Here is a 9,499-nt window from a genome sequence, read left to right as displayed (position 1 = left end):
TAGTCCAAAAACAGTTGTCATGGAAAGCATGAAGTCCAGCTTATGTAGTTTTAGGATAAAACTAATATAAATCACTTACTACTTGGAAAGTATGAACATAGAAGCAGTTCAGTACATGTATGTAGTTTTAGAATGAATGTGGGTAGATTCAGTAGACATATTTAAAGGTAAAAACTTGTTATATACAGATGAAGACTTTTTTGTGGTTTGTTCATTTTGCTTTTCATATTTTTATACTTATGTTACTTGGTATGATGTTATTTATATATCAAACATTTTGTTTGTTTTTGATTTAATTATTTATAGTTCATGTTTTCATTTCTAATATGAACTTTGCTCAGTTTTTATTTTATGATTATTTGTTGATTTTTGTACTCATGGGAACAGAAAAACTAAATAAAACAAGTCAGCTTCTAAAAGAGTTGTTAATTTTGTTCATAAAACACAGTGTATGGTTCACAACCATAGTAAAAAGTAGGCTAATGTGTTGTATGTTGGGTGACTGCTTTATTAGGATGTTATGCTTTAAGGTATGAGGTCTGTGCTTCATGTTACGTCAGAATAATTGTTTTATTGATGCTGTTGGTTTAAAAAAAATCAGTTTTAACAAGAAGATTGAAAAAATAAACTACTGAAAGGCTACTACTGCACTTCTACAGCCAAAAGAGAACACTTCTTCAAAATATCACTTTTTGTTTAAGGAAATTGAAGTGAGAAAACTACAACAAAAACATGGTCAACTGTTTAGAAAAAGTGTATGGCATAAAGCTTCCTAACCAGGTGGAGACATTTTAAATTTTTGTCACATATCCTTAGAGACATAGAAAAGGTTACATCAAATTAAAAACTGTGAGTTCACCAGATAGCAGATGTTCTTGTATTGGCTAAAGATGACTGTTTATTTTAACTCTCTTACCCTCTGTATTCTTTTACCATGGAAATTAAGACTTCACAAATTCCCTTTTGTTTCACAGCAGCCTTAAGAAAATTAAAACAATAAGGATATTTAATTACCAAACCTGACTTTGTTTCACAGCAGCCTTAAGAAAATTAAAACATAATAATGATATTTAATTACTAAACCTGACTTTGTTTTACAGCAGCCTTAAGAAAATTAAAACAATAAGGGTATTTAATTACTAAACCTGACTTTGTTTTACAGCAGCCTTAAGAAAATTAAAACAATAAGGGTATTTAATTACTAAACCTGACTTTGTTTTACAGCAGCCTTAAGAAAATTAAAACAATAAGGGTATTTAATTACTAAACCTGACTGTTTCACAGCAGCCTTAAGAAAATTAAAACATAATAATGATATTTAATTACTAAACCTGACTTTGTTTTACAGCAGCCTTAAGAAAATTAAAACAATAAGGGTATTTAATTACTAAACCTGACTTTGTTTTACAGCAGCCTTAAGAAAATTAAAACAATAAGGGTATTTAATTACTAAACCTGACTTTGTTTTACAGCAGCCTTAAGAAAATTAAAACAATAATGATATTTAATTACTAAACCTGACATTGTTTCATAGGAGCTTTAAGAATATTAAAACAATAAGGATACTTAATTACTAAGCCTGACTTTGTTTCACATCATTATCAGATTTTGCCAACAACAACAAAAAAACTGTAGGATAGAGAACCTAAAATACTTTTATCTCACTATTTGAAATATGTGTTGAAATGTATAAAACAATATTACACAAATATATGGTATGGACATGAGGAACCATTTCTACTCAACATCTTTATGGAGCATTTTGAAAGTGAAATACTCAGTGGATCTGAATATCAGATAGGTTTCCTGTTTCTGGCACGTAGATGACACAGTGATATAGAAGTGATTGTCAAGACAAAAGATTTATAACAAGAACTTAAGGTTAAAGTTTAATTGCTAACCAATAATATCCACACATCCCATTTTCACACATACTCAAAATTAGGGAAGAAAAAAAAAAGCACTTTCTACTTGTCCAAAACCAAAAAACCCTCATAAGTAGAACAGTAACTAGACCTTTCTAGCTATAGAAGATGAACAAACCCACATAACAACTAACGAGAAACTAGACCTTTCTAGCTATAGAAGATGAACAAACCCACATAACTAACGAGAAACTGGACCTCTTCTTTCTAGCTATAGAAGATGAACAAACCCACATAACTAACGAGAAACTGGACCTCTTCTTTCTAGCTATAGAAGATGAACAAACCCACATAACTAAGGAGAAACTGGTCCTTTTCTTTTTACCTATAGAAGATGAACACACCCACATAACTAACGAGAAACTAGACCTCTTCTTTCTAGCTATAGAAGATGAACAAACCCACATAACTAACGAGAAACTGGTCCTTTTCTTTTTACCTATAGAAGATGAACAAACCCACATAACTAACGAGAAACTGGTCCTCTTCTTTCTAGCTATAGAAGATGAACACACCCACATAACTAACGAGAAACTAGACCTCTTCTTTCTAGCTATAGAAGATGAACAAACCCACATAACTAACGAGAAACTGGTCCTTTTCTTTTTACCTATAGAAGATGAACACACCCACATAACTAACGAGAAACTAGACCTCTTCTTTCTAGCTATAGAAGATGAACAAACCCACATAACTAACGAGAAACTGGTCCTTTTCTTTTACCTATAGAAGATGAACAAACCCACATAACTAACGAGAAACTGATCCTTTTCTTTCTAGCTATAGAAGATGAACAAACCCACATAACTAACGAGAAACTGATCCTTTTCTTTCTAGCTATAGAAGATGAACAAACCCACATAATTAACGAGAAACTGGTCCTTTTCTTTCTCGCTATAGAAGATGAACACACCCACATAACTAACGAGAAACTGGTCCTTTTCTTTCTAGCTATAGAAGATGAACAAACCCACATAACTAACGAGAAACTGATCCTTTTCTTTCTAGCTATAGAAGATGAACAAACCCACATAACTAACGAGAAACTGGTCCTTTTCTTTCTAGCTATAGAAGATGAACAAACCCACATAACTAACGAGAAACTGGACCTTTTCTTTCTAGCTATAGAAGATGAACAAACCCACATAACTAACGAGAAACTAGTCCTCTTCTATCTAGCTATAGAAGATGAACACACCCACATAACTAACGAGAAACTAGACCTCTTCTTTCTAGCTATAGAAGATGAACAAACCCACATAACTAACGAGAAACTGGTCCTTTTCTTTCTAGCTATAGAAGATGAACAAACCCACATAACTAACGAGAAACTGGTCCTTTTCTTTCTAGCTATAGAAGATGAACAAACCCACATAACTAACGAGAAACTAGACCTCTTCTTTCTAGCTATAGAAGATGAACAAACCCACATAACTAACAAGAAACTGGACCTCTTCTTTCTAGCTATAGAAGATGAACAAACCCACATAACTAAGGAGAAACTAGCCCTCTTCTATCTAGCTATAGAAGATGAACAAACCCACATAACTAACGAGAAACTGATCCTCTTCTTTCTAGCTATAGAAGATGAACACACCCACATAACTAACGAGAAACTGGTCCTTTTCTTTCTAGCTATAGAGATGAACACACCCACATAACTGAACAAACTATAGAAGATGAACAAACCCACATAACTAACGAGAAACTGGTCCTTTTCTTTCTAGCTATAGAAGATGAACACACCCACATAACTAACGAGAAACTGGTCCTCTTCTTTCTAGCTATAGAAGATGAACAAACCCACATAACTAACGAGAAACTGGTCCTTTTCTTTCTAGCTATAGAAGATGAACACACCCACATAACTAACGAGAAACTAGACCTCTTCTTTCTAGCTATAGAAGATGAACAAACCCACATAACTAACGAGAAACTAGACCTCTTCTTTCTAGCTATAGAAGATGAACAAACCCACATAACTAACGAGAAACTGGTCCTTTCTTTCTAGCTATAGAAGATGAACAAACCCACATAACTAACGAGAAACTGGACCTCTTCTTTCTAGCTATAGAAGATGAACAAACCCACATAACTAACGAGAAACTGGTCCTTTTCTTTCTAGCTATAGAAGATGAACAAACCCACATAACTAACGAGAAACTAGACCTCTTCTTTCTAGCTATAGAAGATGAACAAACCCACATAACTAACGAGAAACTGGACCTCTTCTTTCTAGCTATAGAAGATGAACAAACCCACATAACTAACGAGAAACTAGACCTCTTCTTTCTAGCTATAGAAGATGAACAAACCCACATAACTAACGAGAAACTGATCCTTTTCTTTCTAGCTATAGAAGATGAACACACCCACATAACTAACGAGAAACTGGTCCTTTTCTTTCTAGCTATAGAAGATGAACAAACCCACATAACTAACGAGAAACTGGACCTCTTCTTTCTAGCTATAGAAGATGAACAAACCCACATAACTAACGAGAAACTGGTCCTTTTCTTTCTAGCTATAGAAGATGAACACACCCACATAACTAACGAGAAACTAGACCTCTTCTTTCTAGCTATAGAAGATGAACAAACCCACATAACTAACGAGAAACTGGTCCTTTTCTTTCTAGCTATAGAAGATGAACACACCCACATAACTAACGAGAAACTGGTCCTTTTCTTTCTAGCTATAGAAGATGAACACACCCACATAACTAACGAGAAACTGGACCTTTTCTTTCTAGCTATAGAAGATGAACACACCCACATAACTAACGAGAAACTGGACCTTTTCTTTCTAGCTATAGAAGATGAACAAACCCACATAACTAACGAGAAACTGGTCCTTTTCTTTCTAGCTATAGAAGATGAACAAACCCACATAACTAACGAGAAACTGGTCCTTTTCTTTCTAGCTATAGAAGATGAACAAACCCACATAACTAACGAGAAACTGGTCCTTTTCTTTCTAGCTATAGAAGATGAACAAACCCACATAACTAACGAGAAACTGGTCCTTTTCTTTCTAGCTATAGAAGATGAACACACCCACATAACTAACGAGAAACTGGTCCTTTTCTTTCTAGCTATAGAAGATGAACAAACCCACATAACTAACGAGAAACTGGTCCTTTTCTTTCTAGCTATAGAAGATGAACAAACCCACATAACTAACGAGAAACTGGTCCTTTTCTTTCTAGCTATAGAAGATGAACAAACCCACATAACTAAGGAGAAACTGGTCCTCTTCTTTCTAGCTATAGAAGATGAACAAACCCACATAACTAACGAGAAACTGGTCCTTTTCTTTCTAGCTATAGAAGATGAACAAACCCACATAACTAACGAGAAACTGGTCCCTTTCTTTCTAGCTATAGAAGATGAACAAACCCACATAACTAACGAGAAACTGGTCCTTTTCTTTCTAGCTATAGAAGATGAACAAACCCACATAACTAACGAGAAACTGGTCCTTTTCTTTCTAGCTATAGAAGATGAACAAACCCACATAACTAACGAGAAACTAGACCTCTTCTTTCTAGCTATAGAAGATGAACAAACCCACATAACTAACGAGAAACTGGACCTTTTCTTTCTAGCTATAGAAGATGAACAAACCCACATAACTAACGAGAAACTGGTCCTTTTCTTTCTAGCTATAGAAGATGAACAAACCCACATAACTAACGAGAAACTGGTCCTTTTCTTTCTAGCTATAGAAGATGAACAAACCCACATAACTAACGAGAAACTGGTCCTTTTCTTTCTAGCTATAGAAGATGAACAAACCCACATAACTAACGAGAAACTGGTCCTTTTCTTTCTAGCTATAGAAGATGAACAAACCCACATAACTAACGAGAAACTGGTCCTTTTCTTTCTAGCTATAGAAGATGAACAAACCCACATAACTAACGAGAAACTGGTCCTTTTCTTTCTAGCTATAGAAGATGAACAAACCCACATAACTAAGGAGAAACTGGTCCTTTTCTTTCTAGCTATAGAAGATGAACAAACCCACATAACAAAGGAGAAACTAGACCTCTTCTTTCTAGCTATAGAAGATGAACAAACCCACATAACTAACGAGAAACTGGTCCTTTTCTTTCTAGCTATAGAAGATGAACAAACCCACATAACTAACGAGAAACTGGTCCTTTTCTTTCTAGCTATAGAAGATGAACAAACCCACATAACTAACGAGAAACTGGTCCTTTTCTTTCTAGCTATAGAAGATGAACAAACCCACATAACTAAGGAGAAACTGGTCCTTTTCTTTCTAGCTATAGAAGATGAACACACCCACATAACTAACGAGAAACTAGACCTCTTCTATCTAGCTATAGAAGATGAACAAACCCACATAACTAACGAGAAACTGGTCCTTTTCTTTCTAGCTATAGAAGATGAACAAACCCACATAACTAACGAGAAACTGGTCCTTTTCTTTCTAGCTATAGAAGATGAACAAACCCACATAACTAGCGACAAACTAGACCTCTTCTTTCTAGCTATAGAAGATGAACACGCCCACATAACTAAGGAGAAACTAGCTCTCTTCTTTCTAGCTATAGAAGATGAACAAACCCACATAACTGAGGAGAAACTAGCCCTCTTCTATCTAGCTGTAAGAGATGAAGAAACCCACATAACTAAGGAGAAACTAGCCCTCTTCTATCTAGCTATAGGAGATGAACACGCCCACATAACTAAGGAGAAACTAGCCCTCTTCTATCTAGCTATAGAAGATGAACAAACCCACATAACTAAGGAGAAACTAGCCCTCTTCTATCTAGCTATAGGAGATGAACAAACCCACATAACTAAGGAGAAACTAGACCTCTTCTTTCAGTTTGTTGAAAGGATTTCATATTATGTTTGTTAAATATCTTTAAGAAGTTGACACTTCTTTCTTGTATCAAGTATTTTTCTCTTACTAGCCAGCTTATGGATTGAGATGTGTTTGTGATATAGTTCATTCTTACAGAAGGTGTGGTTACCACCTGATTGTTAATGATTAATGATTCAGTTCACTCTTACAGAAGGTGTGGTTACCACCTGGTTGTTAATGGTTAATGATTCAGTTCACTCTTACAGAAGGTGTGGTTACCACCTGATTGTTAATGGTTAATGATACAGTTCACTCTTACAGAAGGTGTGGTTACCACCTGATTGTTAATGGTTAATGATTCAGTTCACTCTTACAGAAGGTGTGGTTACCACCTGATTGTTAATGGTTAATGATTCAGTTCACTCTTACAGAAGGTGTGGTTACCACATGGATGTTATTGGTTAATGACACAGTTCATTCTTTAAGAACCAGGAAGACATTACAAAGAAAAGACTCTGAAATTCACAAGAAAATTCACAGCCTTTAACATCACAGTTAATCTTTTGTAGTGTCACAGTTCACCAAGTAGGAATATGTTAATCTTTTGAAGTGTCACAGTTCACCAAGTAGGAATGTGTTAATCTTTTGTAGTGTCACAGTTCACCAAGTAGGAAGTCTACACTGCACAGTCCATCAATCTACTAATGTACACCAGTCTACACTGTACAGTGTACCAATCTACTTCTGTACACCAGTCTACACTGAACAGTCCACCAATCTACTTCTGTACACCAGTCTACACTGTACAGTTTACCAATCTACCTCTGTTCACCTGTCTACACTGTACATTCTACCAATCTACTTCTGTACACCAGTCTATACTATACATTCTACCAATCTACTTATGTACACCAGTCTACACTGTACTGTTTACCAATCTACTTCTGTTCACCAGTCTGCACTGTAAATTCTACCAAATTACTTCTGTACACCTCTCTACACTGTACAATTTACCATTCTACTTCTGTACACCAGTCTACACTGTACAGATTACCAATCTACCTCTGTGCACCTGTGTACACTGTATAGTTTACCAACCTATTTCTTTACTCCAGTCTACACTGTACATTCTACAAATCTACTTCTCTTCACCAGACTACAGAGTACATTCTCTCAACCTATTTCTGTACACCAGTCTACACTGTACAGTATACCATTCTACTTCTGTGCACCTGTCTACACTGTACATTCTTCCAAATTCTTTCTGTACACCAGTCTACACTGTATAATCCACCAATCTTTTTCTGTATTCCAGTTTACACTGCACAGTCTGCTAATCTACTTCTGTACACCAGTCTGCACTCTACAGTCCACCGATCCACTTCTGAACACCACTCTATACTATACATTCTACCAATCTACTTCTGTGAACCTCTCTACACTGTACATTCTTAAAAATATTTCTCTACACCAGTCTACACTGTACAGTTTACCAATCTACCTCTGTTCACCAGTCTACACTATACATTCTACCAATCCACTTCTACACACCAGACTACAATGTACATTCTCCAAACCTATTTGTGTACCCCAGACTACACTGTACATTCCACCAATCTACTTCTGTACACCAGTCTACACTGTATTGTCCACCAATCTACTTCTGTACACCTATCTACACTGTACAGTATACCATTCTACTTCTGTACACCAGTCTACACTGTACAGTATACCATTCTACTTCTGTACACCAGTCTACACTGAACAGTCCACCAATCTACTTCTGTACACCAGTCTACATTGCACAGTCCACCAATCTATTTCTGTATTCCAGTCTACACTGAACAGTCTACTAATCTACTTCTGTACACCAGTCTACACTGCACAGTCCATCAATATACTTCTGTACACCAGTCTACACTGAACAGTCCACCAATCTACTTCTGTACACCAGTCTACACTATACATTCTAAAAATTTACTTCTGTACACCAGTCTACAATGTATAGTCCACCAATCTATTTCTATACACCAGTCTACACTGTACAGTTTACCAATCTACTTCTGTACACCAATCTACATTGTATAGTCCACCAAACTACTTCTGTACACCTGTCTACATTGCACAGTCCACCAATCTATTTCTATATTCCAGTCTACACTGAACAGTCTACTAATCTACTTCTGTACACCAGTCTACACTGAACAGTCCACCAATCTACTTCTGTACACCAGTCTACACTATACATTCTAAAAATCTACTTCTGTACACCAATCTACACTGTATAATCCACCAATCTACTTCTGTACACCAATCTACACTGTATAGTCCACCTATCTACTTCTGTACACCAGTCTACACTGAACAGTCCACCAATCTACTTCTGTACACCAGTCTACACTATACATTCTAAAAATCTACTTCTGCACACCAATCTACACTGTATAGTCCACCAAACTACTTCTGTACACCAGTCTACATTGCACAGTCCACCAATCTATTTCTGTATTCCAGTCTACACTGAACAGTCTACTAATCTATTTCTGCACACCAGTCTACACTGAACAGCCCACCAATCTACTTCTGTACACCAGTCTACACTGAACAGTCTACTAATCTACTTCTGTACACCAGTCTACACTGCACAGTCCATCAATCTACTTCTGTACACCAGTCTACACTGTTTCGTCCACCAATCTACTTGTGTACACCAGTCTACACTGTTTCGTCCACCA

The sequence above is a fragment of the Tachypleus tridentatus genome, chromosome 1 (assembly GCF_004210375.1).
Source record: "Tachypleus tridentatus isolate NWPU-2018 chromosome 1, ASM421037v1, whole genome shotgun sequence".
In the NCBI taxonomy this organism is placed as follows: domain Eukaryota; kingdom Metazoa; phylum Arthropoda; class Merostomata; order Xiphosura; family Limulidae; genus Tachypleus; species Tachypleus tridentatus.
The sequence above is the reverse complement of the archived record's forward strand: the minus strand, read 5'-3'. Positions refer to the sequence as shown.